This window comes from Lagenorhynchus albirostris, chromosome 9 (assembly GCF_949774975.1).
Source record: "Lagenorhynchus albirostris chromosome 9, mLagAlb1.1, whole genome shotgun sequence".
Taxonomy (NCBI): domain Eukaryota; kingdom Metazoa; phylum Chordata; class Mammalia; order Artiodactyla; family Delphinidae; genus Lagenorhynchus; species Lagenorhynchus albirostris.
Window position 1 is genome coordinate 35,401,493 of NC_083103.1, and position 24,197 is coordinate 35,425,689.

The 24,197-nt window shown below is 41.1% G+C and overlaps 1 protein-coding gene across 2 annotated transcripts in view; it reads right to left on the reverse strand.

Moving 5' to 3' along the window:
- The window catches only part of NELL1 (neural EGFL like 1), an 859,251-nt gene that overhangs the window by 752,916 nt on the left and 82,138 nt on the right, over nt 1-24,197 (reverse strand). The gene's annotated exons all lie outside the window — the stretch shown is intronic.

Consider the following 24,197-nt stretch of genomic DNA (forward strand, 5'->3'; position numbering starts at 1 on the left):
AGTAGCATGCAAAAAGGACAAGAGAGCAGCCCTGATATTCAGATTAAGCATTAAGCGAATCACTGTAGAATCCAGGCTGAGCCTGTTGGTATGTAAGTTACCACTGCCTTTTTAAAAAAATTAATTACAGTGTTTGAACATTATCTCATTTTAAAGATCTAGGTACTGGGGCTCAATTAAAATTCTAAGTGTCAGAGTGAGAAAAAGCCCCACGTGGAGATCTAACTTCATCCTGAGTTTTAAACATATGAAAACAGTTGGATACTTTGCAATCATAACAAGTCCTTTGGAGATGGACATTACCACCCTACAATCAATTCAAGATGCTTTACAATCCCTCTGCCAGCAGGTGAAACCCCTGTGTACTTCATATAAGGAGCTAGTTTTAAGCTGATAATACTCATTGCAGAAGAATGAATACATCCACCCCTTCCCCAACCTCATCATAATCATATCTAAGCTCAATCAGGCACTTGACACATCTTACTATAATGTGGGAGCCTGAGAACAAGAGACTCAGTGGTGAATTCTCCCAGAAATGATGCTAGCTGGTAATCTGTATGTAGAGGCAGCCAGAGAAGGGGAAGAGTGGAAGGAGGGAAGGAGTCATGCCCAGAAATACCCTTCATCCTTCCCTCCCTCCACCTACCTCCCCATCCCACACTCTCCACCTGGCAAACGCTTATTCATACTTCAAATCCCAAGTGAAATGCCACCTACTCTATAACGACTCCCTTGACTTTCCCTGGAAGTTGATGGTTTCCTTCTGTGTTTCAACAAAATTTTTCCTAATTTATTCATTCAATAAATATTGACTGGGCATCTACAAGGTGCCAGGTACTGTTCAAGGCACTTGGGATATAGCAAAGCAGAAAACAATTGAAATTTCTGCACTTAAGCTGCTTATATAATAGAACAGAGAGGGGAACAAGTAAATATATGCTGTGTAAGATGACGAGAAAGTATATAAAACGTAAAGCAGGGTCGTAGGAATAGAGAATGGCAGGGGCAAGGAGGGACTATTTTAGACAGTGCTGCCAGAGAAGACTTCTCTAACCAGATGTGAGCATATGAAATGAAGCAAGGAGTGAGTCCTGAGGAAGGACGTGCTCCTGGACAAGGGAAATACACGCAAAAGCCTTAGGACCGAGGCAAGAGAGAGCTGCCCATGTTTCTGAAGCAGCAGGGTGGCCACTGGGGCTGAACCAAGTGACAACATCGAAGGGCAGGAGATGAGATCAAAGGGACAGGCAGGGGCCAGACCATATTGGGACCTGTATTGTAGCTATGGTAAACCCTTTGGATTTTATCCTGAATCACTGCAGAAGCAACTGAAGGATGCTGAGCAAAGGAGCAACGTGCTAAGTCACCCTTTTCTAACCCTTACCCAGTGTGCTGTACCTATTGATGGGTTTGTCTCCCCAAAGGCACACCTCAATCTCTCCAAAAACTAACACAGCATCCAGTTCACAAAAGGTGTTTAATAACTCTTTGGAGAGGGAAAAAGGAGAGCAGAACAAATAGAAGATGCTGAACCAGTAGTGGGCGTACATGGGCACCAACACTGGCTGTCCTCCACTACTTTCTCAGGAAAGGATCGGCCTCCTAAGTTCTGTATCTACCCATGGTTACCTTACATCAGGCTTTACTGAGAAACATCACTGTTCTCTGAGCACAGAAACAAGCAATTATTCCAGCTTCCCCAAACAACAGAGCACCAAGAGTCACTAACCGAAAAAGGTTGCTCAAAATCCCTGTAGAATTCCTGGACCATCAAAATAGTATTCGATACTGTTATAGGGTTCAAGTTCCATTGCTACTACAGTCTGGATTGAAAACCACATCTCACCCTCCAGTAATACCCACTATAGATCTTCCTAAACGGTTTGCTTGGAAGGAGCTCAAAGGACCAGATAGATTCTCTCTCCATCCCTGAGGTACCAGGGAGCCATAGTAAATAATTCTTAGAGTCCCCAAGGCACTCTGAATGATGAAAAATGAAGTTATTTTGAATCCCTGGGGGCTGCTGTACTTCTAGTTCAGAGGCTTTGCAAAAAGTGGGAAAAGATTCCTATAAATTCTCACAGTTCTCCTCAAGTTTAAAGTGTCTGGGGACTTCCCTGGTGGTCTATTGGTTAAGACTTCGCCTTCCGATGCAGGGGGTGCAGGTTCGATCCCTGGTCAGGGAGCTAAGATCCCACATGTCTCGCGGCCAAAAAACCAAAACAGAAAACAGAAGCAATATTGTAACAAATTCAATAAAAACTTTAAAAATGGTCCATATCCAAAAAGCTTTTTAAAAAATAAAATATGTATCCACTGATGTGTATAAAATTGATGACTAATAAGAACCTGCAGTATAAAACAAACAAACAAAAAAACCAACTAATACTAAACTTTCTTTGGGTTAACTGTATGGAAATGTTAACATTACTGTTTCAGACATTACATGAAATTTCTAAAAATCTTATATGTTCTGGTATAATGTTATAAGTCATAACCTAGTTATTACTTTAAAATGTATATCTCAGAAATAACTAAATTTCCTTGTCAATTGAATTATTATGAACTTTCATCAAATCTTTAACCATGATCATTTTTAAGTCTTTTGTCATTTACAGACAGTTCTGGGTGTACTCTGATGCTTTTGCAAACATGTTCCTATAAAAGGGTTTCATCTTCAAGGAATTCATGGAAAAGACTCTGACAAGTACAGGTTTCTGGTAACTGACTATACTGCTGAACTGAATGAATAAGCATTTTCAGAACTCTAATGGAAAACTGATGAACTCATAAAAGTGTTAACAAAAGATCAAGATGAAAAAACAAATTAATTACATGGGAATGAGTGAACTGATGAGGATGATTATAATTTTTGTGACTTTCTGTATGAATAAAAAGAAAAAATCCCACAAGGGCTCAGAGGCAAAAAATATACAAATCAATTTTCACTGCAAAGTAAAGGAGCCGTTACAGTGGAGGATTACTGGACTGAATGTCAATATTATCACATAGTGTGAGTGTGTTTCGTGTTTGGTAATTGCAATCATTGCTGCTTTTGTTGTGGTCATCATTTACAATGCCTGGTGTCAGTCTATTTATCTCTTGTAAAAAAATACAGTGTGTGAAAAAATAAACAAACTGATCCTGTCCACCAAAAAAAAAAAAAGTAGTTTCTAGGTATGGGAGGGATGAGTAGGCAGAGAGCAGAGGATATCTAGGGCATTGAAAATACTCTGTATGACATTATAATGATGGATATATGCCATTATACACTTGTTCAAACCCATAAAATGTACAATACCAAGAGTGAACCCTAATGTAAACTATGGACTTTCGGTGATTATAACGTGTCAACGTAGGTTCATCCTTTGTAAAAATTGTACCACTTTGGTGATTAACATTCATAGTGGATGAGGCTATGTACACATGGGGAAAAGGGGTATATGGGAAATCTCTGTACCTTCCTCTCAATTTGCTGTAAACCTAAAGTTGCTCTAAAAAATTAAAGTCTTAATAAAAACAAATAAAATAAAATAAAGCGTCTGAATGTTACCAGCCAATCCACCCATTTCTGGGATCCACAGTGGCTTAAAGGAGGGAAATTTGACATCCATCAAGTCATTGAGTTGTACTTTTCCTTGACTAGACAAGCGCAGGAGCAATTTATCTTACCTCATCTGAAATACAACAATTTAAGAAGTCTCATCTGACAAGTTATAAGCAGATATTGTAGTCGTCAGCCCCCTCTTCCTGCCTCTGAACCTGGACAGGTGGACAGAGCCCCAGGCAGTACCCTAACTGCACCAACCAAAGCCCAGCTGGGCACTGGACACCTTCGAAGCATCTGAACAACAGTCTTTTTCAGCAGGCCTCTCATTGCCAAGCACACGAAGGCGAAGTGCAGGCACCGATGACTAATGAAACACTTGAACTGGGTTCAACACCATCAAGCCTCTGGTGGCCTCTTACTGCCGGTTCCGTGACACCCTCCCCTATTCAGCTGTGTTCAGAGTTCCAAGCCTCTCTGAGGCCACCACACTGCTTCCTTCTGGACTGACAGCCCAGAGCGGCCCTGAATCAACGCTGTACGTGCAGCGTTTCCCAGTGTTTGTTAGAATGCTAGTTCAACTAAATAATATTAAATACTACTCCGCAAAGCACTGCATGATAAAAATTAGTTTGGGAAATGCTACAGTAAGCGAGTTGAAGGAACCAATACAATACACTGGTTAAGAAAACATGCTGAGGAGATGGGCACCCGGATTTGACTCCCAGCTCCATCATTTTACCAGCTGGGTGACCCTTGCCAAGGCCACCAACAATCTATGCTTGATCCTCGTCCATGACACGGGGATAACGATAGAAACTACTTCATCATTCTGTAAGGATTCAATGCAATGATGCATTTGAAGTGCTTAATAAAGGGTCTAGGACTTTATTACATGATTTTGAAGAGCCTTAAATATGCTAATATTTACTGTGATTCTCCAAGAAAGAAAGAGTATGTGTCATCTTTCTCAAGTTTATTTCATCATGTAACATAGTTCTTGTTTTACAAGACTATTTGCAGACCCAGGAGTCCTTGGATCCTACGTGGCAGACCTGCCACATGCTTGCCAGTGATGCATGTACTGAGTCAGGCTGGAATGCCATCAATCTCAACATGTCCAACTCAACAAAACTGCAATCACTCACATGAATGAATGCCAGAGATAAAACATAAAAAGTGATGTTTAAAGATAACATGTTGGTCAAAATCCTTAAGCACCCTTCTGGGTCTTATTTCCAGTACTTTAGACTTGGCTTTGTATTCTAGCTGTGCCACTTTCTATCTACATCACCTTGGGCACGTTACTTCACCTCTCTGAAAGGCACTGTTTTTCCATCTTTGAGATGAGGAAACTGCCAATCTTGGCTGTGATGAGGACATAATGATATAATGACTGTCCAATATCTAGCACATTCTGGGTAATCAACTTTGCCTCCCCTTTCACTGCGTCTCAGAAGTGTAAATTCAGGCTGAAAGCTGTCATCATTTAAGGGGGGCCAGACCAACAGCCCCAGTTTCTAGCCCAAGGTTCTTCTGTGAATGAAGTCAAAACCACCAAATGAATTCATGTGCTCTTTGAAAAAAATACATCATGTTCTGAATGCTGGGAACAACTATGAAGCACTCCTACCTCTGGTTGGTTTGATCAAGATAAAACACAAGACACTGAATATACAATACCCAGAAAGACATCAGTTATTCCATGTTCCCAAAGTTGAGAGCCAGGCACCCAGAATCAAATCAGGGCAGAACAAACGGAGACAAATGGGCCAGCAGTGGTTATTTTCACTGTCCCCTTTAAACTCATCATGTGTACCTACTTACTGTTTCTGCAGAGCCGATTCTGCTAAACCGATGATGACTACGCAGCTCAGATTTTCAAGGACAGCTCTTCTAGGATAATTTCTTGTCCGACTGCCCAGTTAGTTACTAACCCATCCCAAGGATTCCACGATCTCAGGAACTGAACTCTACCTTCCAATCTAAGAACCACCCCTGAAGTCAGCCTAAAATTCTTTATCAGACTATACGCTCCCAAACTCTGACTTCAGAGAATGTGGCCACCACGGCCATAAGAAAATGCAATGTCCTTGGGGTGATTTGTGGAAAGCAATTTAATGCAGCTTTGGAAAGAAATCCTGTTTGGAAGATGTAATGCGTGGTCAAGGGGCTTTTTAGCTAGTTTCATCTCTTTGCCCTTGGATTCCTTTCATCCTTTCAATTTGAAGAGCATCAATCATGATTCCTGAACTGGCCCGACTCCTTTAACAAAAGGAGCAACAAAAATGCCAGTATGGTAAATGCATCCTCTGCACAGCCACCTAAGAACTTTCTCTAAAGCCGCCAGCTCAGCATGCCTGTCTCCAGCTTTTCAACACCTCGCCGGCACCCCAACCCCGACAGAAGGGGATCACCAACTCCGTTAGCTATAGGGGCCAGAAGGTATCTCACATGACTGCAGTGGGTTGACAGTCTGAACTATTTTTCATGAAACAAGCAGCCCTTTAAGTTTCTTTAGTATTTTTCTTCGAATAAAAACATGTGTACAAGAATTTCACTTTTCTAACTGTACATTAATAAAAAAATGTTTTTAAAAAGACAACAACCAGGGCTTCCCTGGTGGTGCAGTGGTTGAGAGTCTGCCTGCCGATGCAGGGAACACGGGTTCGTGCCCCGGTCTGGGAAGTTCCCACATGCCACGGAGCGGCTGGGCCCGTGAGCCATGGCCGCTGAGCCTGGGTGTCCGGAGCCTGTGCTCCGCAACGGGAGAGGCCACAGCAGTGAGAGGCCCACATACGGCAAAAAAAAAAAAAAAAAAGACAGCAACCAACAGGGTGTCACAGTGATAGGGAGACAATCAGGGGAGCTAGGGACTGAGGCCATCTGAAGAATGCATGTCGTGCTTCTCATGAGAAGCTAGAAAGCTGAGATTTTAGGCCAAATCACCCAATTTTTTTAATGTTGGCAATAATTTCATGATTTTTTTTAATTTTAATGGAAAAAAATTACTATGGGGGCCAGTACAATGTGAGGCAAGCAAAGCTCTTCTGCAAGCCGCCTCTAGGCCTGCACTTTCAACCTTTATCCCATAAGATAAAGTCCATGCTCATCAACAAACCCTGCAAGGCTGCCTCTCGTGGGGAGCCCACCAAGGTCACCACACCAGCTCTTTGCCATTACTGCCCTGCAGGCTATACTCCAGCCCCAGGGCCTCTGCACCTCCTCACACATCCTGCACCTCTGTGCCACACCCTTATTCTCGGGGATAAGACCCTCCACCTCTCAGGAAAGGCTATTACTGGCTAGAAGAACGTCATTCTGGTTGCTTCCAGATGAACGGATAACCTTTACGGCCAATTCACTCCTACCAAGCTATGAGAATCAGCAAAGAATTCAATCAATTAAGGGTTGTGGGGGGAGGGAGGGGTTCCTAAACAATTTTTTTAAAAAAAACACCAAGTTCATTTGCTCTATAAAAAATGTAACTGTTGTAGCTTCGCACATTATGAAATTATTTTGATTTCCAAGGAACAGTTCTCATGGATGGGTAGACTTTCTTTGTATACAGCTGGTGCTCCATAAGTGATTTCTGACGAGAAATGATACGGCCTGTGTAAACATCATGCTTTGTCATTTACGAAGCACTTCCCCTCACACTGCAAAAATGTCACAGCAGCTATTACTATTAGCTTCTCATCCAGAGCCACTCCCTCACTGAGTCCTCTATTTGTAACACTCCACATACACCAGCCCTCAGTCTACCTCCTGAGCATGCCAAGCTGGTTTCTGCCACAGGACTTACCCTCTCCTATACCCGGGACACGCATCTTTCCAATTTTCTCATAGCTGGCTCGCTCTTAGGTTCAGTTCAAATGCCCCATCTTCGTAAAGCTTCTCCGGCCTCTTTTCCACAGGCCTGTCACTCATCCCTGTTTTATTTTCTCTCGTGACATGTATAGTTAGGTTTATTTTTGTATTTACCTTCTGACTCGCCCCAGTAGAACGCAAGGTCCCCAAGATCAGGTCCCTTGCATGTCCTCTTCGCCACAGCAGAATCCACCGCTGCTCCTGCCTACAGATTAGTGTCTGACACAGACTAGTATCTGAGGAATAATGAACGGATTCCAATTTGACAGATAAGTAAACCGAGGCATAGGGAGGGGCCTGCCCAGGGTCTCCTGGATATTCACTGACAGAGCAGAGACTTGAGCCCAGGCCTTCTAACTTCTGGCCCCGCATCCCTGCCAATGCACCACTCTCGTCAATGTTCTGACAGTCTGGAATGCCTTCCACCCAGAACTTGGCGGCAAGTCAGGGTGTTAAATCTTTCAGCAGTGACAAGGTCCACCTCTCCACATTTCTCTCCACAGACCCAATGAGTAAATACCTATTACGCAGGCATGCAAGTGTTTCACAACTACTAATTCTAAAGGAAGTCAAAGATGACAGTTTAAATTCTCTAGGAGAATTCCACTGAACTTGAATGATTTTATACATAAGTATTAATGCAATTGCGACTTTCTTACTAAGAAAGTAAGGGTTCATGGCTACACTTGCTGGTTTTCTGTTTCTCAAACACTATGCAATCCAAAATCTAATAAGCATATGTGCAAGCATGAGCAATTTGCTCAAAACGTTAATACTCTCTTGCTATGATACTTCTCGTCCTCAATTAAGGTCAAAAGTCATCTGAGCAGCTTCATTTCTTCTGACAAAGATTTAAATTTTATTTAATTAGTGTGTTACTGAAAAACCTCATTTTCTTAACATGCAATCCTTCCATTCATTTATTTCTATCTGAAAATTACTACTTTCTAATGCTCACTGCAGCCTTTAAACTTTCCCTTGAAACTGTCTGCACTCTGCTAGGCATAAAGATAAAAATGATGGAAACCCAGATTCCAGGTGTCTTGTCTCCTAGCATTTAGAAGCATCTCTAGATGATGCATATTTAACTTTTAGCTGCCCTTTCCTTCTTCAAGAAGAAGGCTCCTTCCGGAAGTAGGTGATCCCATTTCCCAGAGAATATTTCCCATCCATTCTTACCCTTTGCAGCTTCTATTTTTGTTAACTGATTTAACTAAAAAATTGAGCAAAGCAAATTCAAGGAACTCTATACCATGTGACATGCAAACACAAGGATAAAAAAAAGTCATGTACCACCTCATCCTGCCTGCTCAGGGCACAGTACCTCCCCGTAGCCCAAGCCAGAACCCTGGGCATCACCCTTGACCCCTCCCCCTCTCTGTTCCCCACCACATCCGACATAAAACCACAACCAGTTCACTCTACCTCCTAATTATCTTAATCAATTTCTCTTCATCTGCACCACCGTTATCTGACATAGTCCAGGTCTCCATCCTCTTATCTAGTGTCTAGATTCTAGACAACTGCAACAACCTCCTAACTGGCCTTCTGTCTCCAATTTTGCCTCCTCCACGCCATTCTCCTCTAAGCAGCCAGTGCGATTTTTCTAAAACACGAATCTAATCATGCTGCACCTGTACTTAAGTCCCTTGCATGACTCCTCATTGCCCTTGGAATAAAAGCTAAGCCCCTATGCATTGCTTAGAAAGCCATTCACATCTAGCCTCTTGCCTGACTCTGCGGTTCACTTCTGGCCACGCCCCTTCTTCCCTACCTAATGCTCTGCCCACTCTCCAACAACGCGGCATTTTTCTTCAGTTATTTTAAGGCACCATGATCACTCTCATCTCTCGCCCCTTTGCTCATGCTGCGTCCAGAACCCTCTTCCATTCACCATCTTCTGCCTGATTTCTACTCATTCTACTTTGCCTCTTAAGCATAACCCTCAGCGAGAAGGCTTTCCAACTTCTTTTGGGAAAGTCAAGGTACCCTGCTCTGTGCTCCCTGTATTCCTCTTATCAGGGCACTAACCATACTTCGGGGTGTTTCATCAACTGACTATCTCCATCCCTGTATGCTTCACAACTGTACCGCAGTATCTAGCACCACACATAGTATTTGATAGATTTGCATTAATATTTCCTGAATGTTGTTGATGAGGGAGCTTACAGTCTAAAAGGAACACAGCTCTAAATCTAGAGCCTCCCCACATTTGTTTGGAAAGTGAAGACCTATTTGTATACTTTGAAAGCAGCATAGAGAGATCTGCATTTGGACAAGATTCCAATCTGAACTTGCTTCTTTCCTTCGCAAATGTAAGCAATTTAACAACTGAAGTCACCTACTTCTTTTTTTAATATAAGCCTTATACTATATATCCTTGAGGAAAGAATTAAACTTAAGTTTATATAAGAAGTTTAATTTCTAAAAATGTACTATTAATCACCCATGAGAAAAGCTTTTTGTTTTTTGCAGTACGCGGGCCTCTCACTGCTGTGGCCTCTCCCGTTGCGGAGCACGGGCTCCGGACGCGCAGGCTCAGCGGCCATGGCTCACGGGCCTAGTTGCTCGGCGGCATGTGGGATCTTCCCGGACTGGGGCACGAACCTGTGTCCCCTGCATCGGCAGGCGGACTCTCAACCACTGCGCCACCAGGGAAGCCCGAGAAAAGCTTTTTATTGGGCTAGGTTCAAACCATGTAATACTATTCTGGAATTTCTTCCACCTCCTATCCCTCCATTCTGACATCTTCAATAAATTGTCTGAAAGTGCAAAATAATTTACATGTTAGCTTAAATCATCCATAACTAGGAAGGTAAATCTGCTGCTTAGAAATTACTGAATGCACTCCATTAGGACAACCACTATTTTTAGATTATGTACAACAATCTCTTGATGTGAAAACCTAATTGCTATTTCAAATGATGAGAAATTCCCAATATCTACCTTTTTCACTTCTGAAGAATTTGAGACGGTATGAGGAAATATCTACAAACAAACATGAGGCGAGGAAGGGAAATGAGATTTGATGAGCGCCTTGAAAACTGAGACGCTTGAGGAACTATGCACCTACGTGCTTCTATTGAATCCTCCCAGTAACTCCATGACATGGTAATCATTAACTTCACTTTCCATGAAAGGACGCTGAGTTTGAGGTAAATTAAAAGCAGCTGCAAAAGCTCACCTGTCTGGTAATTGATAGAGCCAGGAATTGAACCCACATCTATCTGGCATCAAAGTAGAAAGTAGTTCTTTCCACCACAAGAACTCCGAAAACTGAAGAGTATCTTTCGAAATACAAAATTTTTTAAAAGAGGAGATGCCTTCTTAGGGGGCGCAAAATGTCCTCTTCATCTCCTCACAGAAGTGTCCCACAGGAAGCTTTTGCTTAGACTCCTAGCTTCCAGCTTCCTAGATAATTATGCTTAGATTTAATTTTATCTATAATTTAGGAATAAAATTGAAAAACAGAAGATTTACCATTAGATCTTATAGAGTTGCGTATACTGGCAGAATGTTTGATTAGATTTAATCTATGTTAATTAAGCTTTCCATTTTAACAAAGCTCCGTATTAACACTTGAATCAGGAAAAATAAACATTAAATCTGCAATGCTATTAAATAGCTCAGCGAGACAGATTCATCTTTGGTGCTCCTCCAACGTGCTCTATGGGTACAGTAAAAAAAAATAAATAAAAAAATAAAAATCCATCAAATTAGAAATATAGATGAGAATTAATAACAGAGTGCCCATTCCATTACACGGAAGAGCCTATTTCAATTGCTACCTCCAGGTATGTTTTCAGTTGCCTTTATATTTAAGTTTTCCATTTCATTTTATCTACTCACTCAAGGTATTCATAGAAACTCAACTGGCTCAGTTACCTAGGGAGTTTCTAGATATTGTTATGCCAAGAAATTCGCTCCTGGTTTAAGGAATCACCTCCCAAATGATCCACCTCTGGCTGCTGGAACCCCACGAGGGAGAGAGATGCCCGCCTTTAGCTGAAGGAAACTCAGCCACTGAATGAACTCTTCGGCCATTAATTCAATAATGGCCTTACCTGAGAATAGCTGGAAGCCGAGCAGAAATTGGAAACCGTGATTTCCAAAACAGTAAATGCAGGTTTTCTGGATGACAGCTTTGGAAAAGGCAGTGGATGACGACTCCCCATGGTGCACATGAGGGCAAGTGTTCAGATCCAGAATGTGGTTTCCCCATTGTGCTTCATCAGCAAAGGTGACTTTTGACTGGAAATTGAACACTACCTGAAGACTGGGGTGATAGATACTGTTTTCCTTTAACCAGTGAACTAGAGTCAAGTGGCTGTTTGCTTCTCTGGCCACTCCTCCGTATATCCTCTTTCCCCTCAGCCTCAAATTTCCACCTTAACAACACCATCATGGCTTTTTGTTTTTTAAATTATGTGCCAAGAACTATGGTAGATGTTTTGCAAATACTTCTAATCCTATCCAAAATCCCAAGGAATTATTTGTTTCAGTCTCCAGATACCAACACCTTTGCCCTTTTCACTATCCGGTGCAGCCTCCCACATATAGTGCATCCAGGACAGTACTATTCCTGGCACAATATATTCCATGTGAACCTTTGAAATCAGCCATGAAATTTCTGAGCAGCCCTAACCAGAGCTGGAGTAAATGAATCATCTATTCACTTAATAGTTGCTTAGTATATACTATGTACCTCAGAGTACCACCTGGAAAAAGCCCCTATGTGATGCAGCCTCTTACCCACGTTACTTTCATGTATTTGGGCACAGACTACATCCCAGACAATCAAAACAGAGACCGCCTCGTTATTCCAACATCCAGGTTTTCTCATCCTTGGCACACTGCTAGATCAAATTTCCCAGTATTAGTCAATAAAATGCGGTACAGGCAATGCATGACATTTCCAGGCTTAGCCCTTAAACTTATCCAAGGAGGATATGACAAAAGTCTAATCATAATAGAAGCTATTAATCTATCTCTCTCAGAATGTCATAGTTCGAGATCATAAATCAAAACAGAGAAGTTGAATAACACAACTGTTACACATAAAGTTATATCTATATACACACAAAAACTGTCCATCCTTTTAAAATGTTCCTTTTAAAATGTTGAGCACGTACAGGTACCAGAGAGGTTTTCCGTCTCACATCTTATAGAACATATTTTACATGTTCAGTTAACAATAAAACCAGGAGTCACCCATTAAGTATTTTTTAATTTAATCACTTTGAAATCACTTTGAAATTTTTAATACTCCTCTAACTTGGATCAAAGAGGAAGTTAACTGAAATTAAGAATTATAGAAAAGTACAGAAAAGGAAAACAGTATATAGCAGTATCCGTGGGCTATATTCAGTGGTACTCATAAGAAAACAAAGCCTTCAGTGATTTTACCAGTAAACAGAAAATACTGAAAACAAATGAACATCCAAGAAGCTAGTAAAAATACCAAAGTGATTGAAAAAGAGGTAAGAAGCAGAAATCAAAGAGGTAAGAAGCAGAAATCAATGAATTTAAAGTGAAAAACAGACTTGATCAATAAAACTTAAGAACTGCTTCATTAAAAAGGCCAATAAATTACACAACCCATGATAAGCTTGACCAAGAAGGAAACACATTATTCCACGTTTACAAGATATAACCACAAATATAAAAATTTTATTAAGAATATAATGTCCAACTATTTGCCCCAAAAAAGGGGGCGATCTCGATGAAATATATGATTTCAACAAAATGTAAATTGGTCCACAGAAGAGCTTAAAATTAATTAAATAGAACAATACCATAAAGAGATGGAAAATGAACATTTTCAGTAATAAGAGTTCCCAGCCTCCCGAGACACAAATTATCAGCCCACATTATTTTCAGGCTAATTCCATCAGAATCATTTATAAAAGAGGTATTGCCTATATATTTAAACCAGTCTAGAGCATAAAATTCAAAAAGCCTTGAATTAAATCACGTACACAGGAAAACCTATCGTATCTCACTTACGAGTTAAAAAGTGTTGAACGAGTTTAAGGTAAAATGTTTAGAACAAATGCCTGGCATTTATCAGTGCTTCCAGTAATTAGTTATTATTACTATTTTTATTAATATTACTATTATTAACATTGATGCAAAAATCCTAAACATTACTAAATATAAATTTAAGGATTTCAGAAATAGTTCAACATTATGGACTCTATTAATGTAATTAATGTTAATAAATGAAAGGGAAAAAACACATAATTATCTCAAAAGGTACCCTGAAGAGGGTGTTTAATAAAATGTAACAGCTGTTCATGATTTTTTGGCCTTTTAAATCAGGCAGAAAACTAAATTTCCTTTATATGATGACTATATGTATATACATATATATCCATATACACGCATACATATACATACTATATATACACATATATACATATTTATATATATAAGCTAGATTGATTTAGTAACATGTAACAGCTGTTCATGATCTTATGACCTTTCAGTAAATCAGAAATAGATCTAAATTTCCTTTACATGTGGACTGTGTGTGTGTGTATATATACACACACACACACACATACACACACACATATATAAGATAGATTGACAGATCAGAAACTACCAGACATTATATCAAGCAGCTTAAACAGATAAGGAACACATTAAAGACAGGATTGTCTGATGTCTTCTTCCTGACTTTAATGAGCACCTTTAATATGATTATTATTCACCACTGTTACGGAGATTCCAGCCAGTATCATAAGACAAGAAAAAGGGATAGCTAGTATAAACATTGGAATGTGAGCGACATAGCTAGTATAAATACTGGAATGAGAGAGACAAAATTTTCAATATTTTTGAGTTACAAAACTGTACACTTAACAAATAAAGGGGCGTCATCTAAAAAAAAAATTTAAATGCCTGGCTCATGGTACACTAAATAGCAAATGTTAGTTTAAAAAAAAAAACAAGGCTTCCCTGGTGGCACAGTGGTTGAGAGTCCGCCTGCTGATGCAGGGGACACGGGTTCGTACCCCGGTCTGGGAAGATCCCACATGCCGCGGAGCGGCTGGTCCCGTGAGCCATGGCCACTGAGCCGGCGCGTCCGGAGCCTGTGCTCCACAACGGGAGAGGCCACAACAGTGAGAGGCCCGCGTACTGGAAAAAACGAAAAAAAACAACAAAAAAACCAAACTATTCCACATAGCTCACATAGTTTAAAAATCTAATACAAAAATCAGACAAAAGGCATCAAAACTACAAACCAATCTCTCTCATGAATATAGATATAGAAATTAATATACTATCAAATCAAATCCAGGAATATATTAAAAGGATTATACCACATGACTAAGTGGGATTAATCCCAGGAATGCAAGCTTGGTATAATATCCAAAAATCAATTAGTATAATACACCACATCAATAGAACAGGATAAAACTACATGATCATCTTGATAGATGCAGAAAAAGCACTTTAAAAAGGTAAAACCCTTTCATGTTAAAAAAAAATCAACCAACAAGGAATGGAAGAGAACCTCCTCAACCTGATAAGAGCATGTAGGAATAGAAGACAATTTCTTCAACCTGGTTAAACTCATCTAAGAAAATCCACACCCAACATCACAATTCATGGTGAAAAATTGAAAGCTTTCCTCCTTAAGATCAGAAACAAGACAAGACTATCTGTTCCCATCACTTCTATTCAACATTGTACTGGAAGTTCTACTCAGGGCAATGAGGCAAGAATATAAAAGGCACTCAGATAAGACAGAAATACACTCCCAAACTCCTTCTACGAGGCCACCATCACCTTGATACCAAAACCAGACAAGGATGTCACAAAGAAAGAAAACTACAGGCCAATATCACTGATGAACATAGATGCAAAAATCCTCAACAAAATACTAGCAAACAGAATCCAACAGCACATTAAAAGGATCATACACCATGATCAAGTGGGGTTTATTCCAGGAATGCAAGGATTCTTCAATATACGCAAATCTATCAATGTGATAAACCATATTAACAAACTGAAGGAGAAAAACCATATGATCATCTCAATAGATGCAGAGAAAGCTTTTGACAAAATTCAACACCCATTTATGATAAAAACCCTGCAGAAAGTAGGCATAGAGGGAACTTTCCTCAACATAATAAAGGCCATATATGACAAGCCCACAGCAAACATCATCCTCAATGGTGAAAAACTGAAAGCATTTCCACTAAGATCAGGAACAAGACAAGGTTGTCCACTCTCACCACTCTTATTCAACATAGTTTTGGAAGTTTTAGCCACAGCAATCAGAGAAGAAAAGGAAATAAAAGGAATCCAAATCGGAAAAGAAGAAGTAAAGCTGTCACTGTTTGCAGATGACATGATCCTATACATAGAGAACCCTAAAGATGCTACCAGAAAACTACTAGAGCTAATCAATGAATTTGGTAAAGTGGCAGGATACAAAATTAATGCACAGAAATCTCTGGCATTCCTATATACTAATGATGAAAAGTCTGAAAGTGAAATCAAGAAAACACTCCCATTTACCATTGCAACAAAAAGAATAAAATATCTAGGAATAAACCTACCTAAGGAGACAAAAGATCTGTATGCAGAAAATTATAAGACACTGATGAAAGAAATTAAAGACGATACAAATAGATGGAGAGATATACCATGTTCTTGGATTGGAAGAATCAACATTGTGAAAATGACTCTACTACCGAAAGCAATCTATAGATTCAATGCAATCCCTATCAAACTACCACTGGCATTTTTCACAGAACTAGAACAAAAAATTTTGCAATTTGTATGGAAACATAAAAGACCCCGAATAGCCAAAGCAATTTTGAGAACGAAAGAAGGAACTGGAGGAATCAGGCTCCCAGACTTCAGACTATACTACAAAGCTACAGTTATCAAGACGGTATGGTACTGGCACAAAAACAGAAAGATAGATCAATGGAACAGGATAGAAAGCCCAGAGATAAACCCACGCACATATGGACACCTTATCTTTGACAAAGGAGGCAGAAATGTACAGTGGAGAAAGGACAGCCTATTCAATAAGTGGTGCTGGGAAAACTGGACAGCTACATGTAAAGGTATGAAATTAGATCACTCCCTAACACCATACACAAAAATAAGCTCAAAATGGATTAAAGACCTAAATGTAAGGCCAGAAACTATCAAACTCTTAGAGGAAAACATAGGCAGAACACTCTATGACATAAATCACAGCAAGGTCCTTTTTGACCCACCTCCTAGAGAAATGGAAATAAAAACAAGAGTAAACAAATGGGACCTAATGAAACTTAAAAGCTTTTGCGCAGCAAAGGAAACCATAAAGAAGACCAAAAGACAACCCTCAGAATGGGAAAAAATATTTGCAAATGAAGCAACTGACAAAGGATTGATCTCCAAAATTTATAAGCAGCTCATGCAGCTTAATAACAAAAAAACAAACAACCCAATCCAAAAATGGGCAGAAGACCTAAATAGACATTTCTCCAAAGAAGATATACAGAGTGCCAACAAACACATGAAAGAATGCTCAACATCACTAATCATGAGAGAAATGCAAATCAAAACTACAATGAGATATCATCTCACACCAGTCAGAATGGCCATCATCAAAAAATCTAGAAACAATAAATGCTGGAGAGGGTGTGGAGAAAAGGGAACCCTCTTACACTGTTGGTGGGAATGTAAATTGATACAGCCACTGTGGAGAACAGTATGGAGGTTCCTTAAAAAGCTACAAATAGAACTACCATATGACCCAGCAATCCCACTACTGGGCATATACCCTGAGAAAACCATAATTCAAAAAGAGTCATGTACCAAAATGTTCATTGCAGCTCTATTTACAATAGCCCGGAGATGGAAACAACCTAAGTGTCCATCATCGGATGAATGGATAAAGAAGATGTGGCACATATATACAATGGAATATTACTCAGCCATAAAAAGAGACGAAATTGAGCTATTTGTAATGAGGTGGATAGACCTAGAGTCTGTCATACAGAGTGAAGTAAGTCAGAAAGAGAGAGACAAATACCGTATGCTAACACATATATATGGAATTTAAAAAAAAAATGTCATGAAAAACCTAGGGGTGAAACAGGAATAAAGACACAGACTTACTAGAGAATGGACTTGAGGTTATGGGGAGGGGGAAGGGTAAACGGTGACAAAGCGATAAAGAGGCATGGACATATATACACTACCAAACGTAAGGTAAATAGCTAGTGGGAAGCAGCCGCATAGCACAGGGAGATCAGCTCGGTGCTTTGTGACCGCCTGGAGGGGTGGGATAGGGAGGGTGGGAGGGAGGGAGACGCAAGCGGGAAGAGATATGGGAATATATGTATGTATATAACTGATTCATTTTGTTGTGAAGCTGAAGCTAACATACCATTGTAAAGCAATTATACTCCAATAAAGATGTTAAAAAAAAAAAAATACAACTCTATTTATAGATGACCTGATCTTGTAAGTAAAAATTTAAGAAATCCACTAAAAAATTATTAGAATAAATGAGATCAGCAAAGCTGCAGGATACAAGATTAATATGCAAACATAAATTTGCATTTCTATGAAGTAGCAATGAGCAAACAAGTGAAATTAATAATTCCATTTACAATAGCATCAGAAAGAATATTTAATAATCATTTTTTAATTTAACAAAAGCCTTGCAAAACTTATACTCTGAAACTATAAAACACTTTGAAAGAATTAAAGAAGACCTAAATAAATGGAAAGACATTCCATGTCTATGGATATGATTTAATATTGTTCAGATGGCAGTATTCCCCACAATGATCTACACATTCAATGCAATCCCTTTGAAAGTACAGCTGACATCTTTGCAGAATTTGAAAAGCTGGTCATTAATACTCATACGGAAATTCAAGAGGACTGAAATAGCCAAAACAATCTTAAAAAAGAAGAAACAAAGTTGGAGGGCTCACACTTATCCATTTCAAAACTTACCACAACGCCAAATAATCAAAACAGTACTGGCATAAGAATAAACAAATATATCAGTGGAATAGAATTTGAGAGTCCAGAAATAAATCTTCACATTTATGGTCAACTGATCTTCAACAAGGGTACCAAGAAAATTCATTGGTCTTCAACAAACGGCGCTGGGACAACTGGCTACCCACATGCAAAAAAATGAAGTCGGACCCCTTTCTCACCATATTAAAAAACTTGACTCAAAATATATCAAAGATCTAAATATAAGAACTAAACCTATAAAACTTTTTAAAGAAATCATATGGAGTAAATCTTCAGTCTCAGGATTAGGCAATAAAAGAAAAACTGGACATCAAATTTAACAACTTTTGTGCCTCAAAGAACACCATGAAGAAAGTGATAGAATCTACAGAATGGGGGAAAAAATTCTGTAAATCACATCTGATAAGGGATTTGTATCTGTAAAATAACTATTACCAAATCATAAAGACACACAACCCAATTAAAAATGGACAAATGATCTGAATAAATTTTTCCAAAGAGGATATATAGCAGCCAATAAGCACACGAAAAGATACTCAACATTATTTGCCATCAGGAAAATTTAAATCAAAAGCACAGTGCAGTATCACTTCACACCTACCAGGATGGCTATAATCAAAAAGAAAGCTAATAACTAGCTTTTAACAGGGATGGAGAGAATTTGGAAGCCTCACACACTGCTGGTGGGAATGTAAAATGGTGCAGGCACTTGGAAAAAACAGTCCGACAACTGCACAGCTAAACACAGTGACCACTTGATTCAGCAAGTCTACTCCTAGTTAAATACCCAAGAGAATAAAAATATATGTCCACACAAAAATTTATACAAGAAAGCTTATAGCAGCATTATTCATAATAGCCAAAAAGTGGAAACAACTCCAGCGTCCCATCAATCGATGAATGGACAAATAAAAGGTGGTATGTCCAAACAATGTAATATTATTCTGCAATTGGGGAATTCCCTGGCGGTCCAGTGGTTAGGACTCTGCACTCTCACTGCCAAAGGTGCAGGTTCACTCCCTGGTCGGGCAACTAAGATCCCACAAGCCACAACGTGTGGCCAAAAAAAAGAAAAAAGAAATGAACTACTGACACATACTACCAACACTAAAGAACTTTGAAAACATTCTTAATAAAAGAAGCCAGCTACAAAGGGCGCCCTTGTATGATTCCATTTAGGCAAATCCACAGAGACAGAAAGTAGATTAGTGATTGCCTAAGGCTTGGGGACCCTTGGGGAGATTGGGGAGTGATCGCTAAGAGGTGAGGGATTTCTTCAAGAGGTAATGAAAACTTGTAAAATTGATAATGTTGATAAATGCACAACTCCGAATATACTAAAAAAACCAAATGTGAAAAAAAAATTCAGCTAGGAATCTAATAGTGCCCATCATATCCTATTTGTAGCAAATGCGTATTTAATTCACCTTGATCGTGAGAGGTGCAATGAGGATCACACAGGAGAGAATCAAAAGAAAAACCTGGGTGTCTGACTTCCCAGTCAACAGTCTATCAGATCCTTAATAGATTCCAGTTTATCAATCCAGTCTATCAAATCCCTGGATCCTCTGCTACTGAATAAAGAAGAGCCCGATTATCTTCTATACCCGGTCAAATGTGCATGCCAAATGTCTACAAAGGCAATTCGCTGCTCTAGACACTGTTACCCTGGAAAACAAAAAGAAATCTGAAAATGACTAAAGGTTCTCACATATTACAGATGGGAACATCTTTTGTATTATAAAAAGCCTAATTCGTAAATATATATTCCCCTCTACTTCTTGCACGCTGAGAGCCTCCTTAACTAGATGTTAATCTCCTTAAGCACGGAACCAGATCTTTAGTACCCACAGACAAGTACATTTCAGATTCAGAGTTAATCCTTTATACCTTGCCTTGATTAGACTAAACAAACATGCAGGAAGGCACCACAGAATTCAGAAGTGGAGGGGAACTTATCTTCTACTTCTTTATATCTATTTCATTTGAGTCAAGACCTGAGGTTTTCCTATTACAATGAAAAATGGTCAGATGATTTCCATTCAATGATCCTCAAGGTCTATTAGAATCCTGCCGGGAAAGTAAGAGAAGGTGGCCTCAGACGACTCTCCTGGCAACACAAAAGGCTTTTCAAAACGTTTCTTAAAGATATGGATTTTTTTAGATTCCAAAAGAGAAACCCATAAAATAGAGTTTCAAGACTTAGGATTAGACAAGGAGAAGAAATACATATTTGTTCAGAGCTGTGCACTTAACATGCACTATCTTTTTTTCATCCTCACGGCCATCCTGCAAGGCAGATTATTATCCCCATTTACAGATAAAGATATTGAGGTTCCAACATATTAAACAGCGGGTACTGCAAAGCTAGAAGTCAGACTCCAGCCTCTATCATGTCTGACTCTGAAGCCAGTGCTCTACTATATCGGTTGCCATTCCACTCACTTCTCACCTGCTTTGGGAAGTTCTCTGCTTCCACTGAGAAGCATTTGAAGATGCCCCACACTCTATTCTTGGACATGTGTATGGCCCTCATACTGGGGAAGCCCTCACACCCAACCCCACAAAGCCAGTGGGGCAAGGACATGACCTTCCTATGTCTGTGAAGCTGAGGCTGACTTGACATCTCCACCCTTGGGCAATAAGAACCTGTGCTTTCTCCCAGCCTACGGAACAGGTGGACCCTAACCCATGCCTGCTCACCAACACATATGGCAGCTCGCTTTTGCCAGGCTGGCCCAGAAACAACCAGCTCACCGTGCTGACTGCATCCCCACAGAAGGGTCAGGGTCCATCACATCCCTTCGAGGCTGAGGGCAAACTTAACCACTGGAAAGAGACAGAACTGTTGAGATCCTCACCTCTGTGGAAAATGTACATGGAAAGATCCTCTGCTCCAGCGAATGATCTGTTCTCCGCACCTCTCCCCACAACCAAAAAAAAAAATTGCGTTTCTTTCATTTCTTCCCTGTGTGACTGCCCACACTGTTCTCCCTGCTTCTATACCCTTCTCTTTCCCTTGCCTGCAGAAGTCTACCTGTTCAGCAGTCTCCCTTCTATGTGGTCTTCCCTAACCACCAATTTAATGTACTGAACTCAGTGAACTTAACACCTTTATATCACTTTTGCCTCAGTTTACCTATCTAGGTTGATGTATCAAAAAGTAGGAAAAGGGAAGGTTTATCTGAACTCTGGTTCCCCAGTAGTGACCCTGACGAGATTTGAGAGCAAGTGATTTCCTAAGGAAGTGCTCCCAGGAGAGGGAGCGAGGGAGGGAAGGAAGTCCCAGCCTCAGCCTGATCCCCGGTTGCTCTGGGGGATGAATGAAGCCTCAGAGAATGGCTGGCCTCTGGGCATCGAAGGCCGGGGAACTAGGCTTCCATACTCCCACACTCATGAGTCAATCATTGACTCCAGGCTGCCTGGGGAGGAAGTGAACTCCTAGACACTTCCGCTCTCAGTATAGTAGGGTGAAGGGGCTATAGAGGCTGAGGGTCAGTGCTCTGAGGCAAGTTGTAAGGTGTCAACCTTCAGAAGCAAAGCCCACAGAAGCCAGGCGAAGGGCACACAGAACCTACACAAGAGATGTGAGGGGGTCAAGGGAGAGCACCACCGTGTCTGCTGCAAGGTCAAGGTAGGGCTGGCTTCATGGGCATGTGACCAGTGCATTTGCACAGGATCCTGCCCTCAGGAGGGACCCACACTCGGGGGTTAATGCTCCGCAGTCACCATCTTGAAATTCTCAGTAATTTTACCTTTGACTGAGTTTTGTCAGTGAAGCCCCGTGGGACAGTAGGGCATGAACTGGGCCCTTGGAGCCTCCATTCATGTACAGCTCCCTCCCACCACCTACCACCTCCCTGGGACCAGTTCTCAGCCACTGGCCCGGTTGCTCCTGGTGCCCAGGGCCCACCTGTCGTTCCCCAGTTGCCACCCTCTGCTTAGGCAGCGACTGTTCTGTGGGCTTGTGGGGGGCCAGCGTTCTGTCACTGCTGTCCACCCCTGGGGGCGGAGGGAGGGGTACAGGGGTAAGTTTGGGGAGCCACATAATTTTGAAGTTAGCTACACACTGCCTAGTAACTCCAGTCTATTACTTCTCTATTAATAGCTCTTTTTTATTCTTTAGTTTTTTTACGTGGTCATGCCTTGCTTCCCACATTGCCAAACTCTGTTAGATTTTGTTTCTTTCACTTCCCCACAAAAACTGGCATAGCACTCAGAACAGAGCAGGTGCTTCATCGGTATTTCCAATGGATTAATATAAAATTGGTATTCAATTAAAATTGGCTGGGAGACTCCCCTGGTGGTGCAGTGGTTAAGAATCTGCCTGCCTATGAAGGAACACAGGTTCGATCCCTGGTCCAGGAAGATCCCACATGTCACAGAGCAACTAAGCCCGTGTGCCACAACTACTGAACCTGCATGCCGCAACTACTGAGCCCACGTGCCACAACTACTGAAGCCCGTGCACTTAGAGCCCGTGCTCCACAACGAGAGAAGCCACCGCAATGAGAAGCCCGCGCACCACAACGAAGAGTAGCCCCTGCTCACTGCAACTAGAGAAAAGCCCGCGCGCAGCAGCAAAGACCCAACGTGGCCAAAAATAAATAAATAAAAATAAAATTGGCTGGGAGGTTCCAGTTCAGGATGGTGACACAGGTAGATCCCGAGTGCACCTCGTCCTCCACACTAAGTCTACAGCTACCTATGGAACATTTTCCTCTGGAAAAAACCTAAAGGCTGGCTGAGCACATGGGACAAATGAGGGAAAAAAAAAAAAACTGCATCGAAGCAGATAGGATAGGGTGAGATATAATCTCACTGTAAACCCCAGCCCCAATTCAGAGACCCAGAGTCAGTAGGGAACTTAAAACCCAAAGCTTCTCCTTAAGAAGCAAAGAGTTTGAACCCCACATCAGGCACCCCACCTCTTAACACCTGCACCTAAGAGACAATCCTCCACAACGTCTAGCTGCGAAAACCAGAGGCTCGTGTCCACAAGACCCACAAGGCTGTAATGACCTGAGGAAAGAGCTCACACACTGGGACTCACCCAGCTCGGGGCCCAGATCAGAGGAAGCCTCTGGCGCCCAGACTTCAAGTGAAAGAGGCTCATTTGCTTATAATAAAGCATTGGCCTGAGGGGCAGGCATCTAATCTAACACACACATCCAGGAACCTGCTGGAACCCTCTCCAGAAGGAAGACTGGCAGCCGTGACATCCTCCCTCTGCAAACTCCAGAGGGTCAGTATCTCCCAGAAGGGAGCTCTTATACCATCCGGTGCCCTGGTTTTTAGAGCTGCCACCCAAGAGACACCCTTGATTCCCTGGCTCTGGAGCCCAGCTCCTGGGTCCAGAACAGTCGAAGAGACAGTCCTTGGCAGACTGTCACCCCCAGGGCACTACACAGACAGCAGACTGAAATACCACCAGTCTCTCTGAGAAAGAGATCTGTTTGCTTGTCCAGGAGCTTTGGTCTGGGGAGAAGGCTTCCAGCACGCTTAACAAGGGCCAACAGAGGGGCTCTCAGGGAATGGAGGTTCGTGGACACAATCTTTCCCCTCACCCTCTGCTTTGCCACAGCTCACCAGTATATCCCAGAAAGGACCTTATACCCTTGTCTTAGATTATCTAATAATCATTACTTTGAACTCCCGAATAGAGTGACCTTTCTCAAACTTAAAACCATTATGTAGTTTCCCATCATCTACGGGGACTTTAGTCCAAGGTTTTCAACACAGCATCAGAGCTTTGGAATGATCTCGT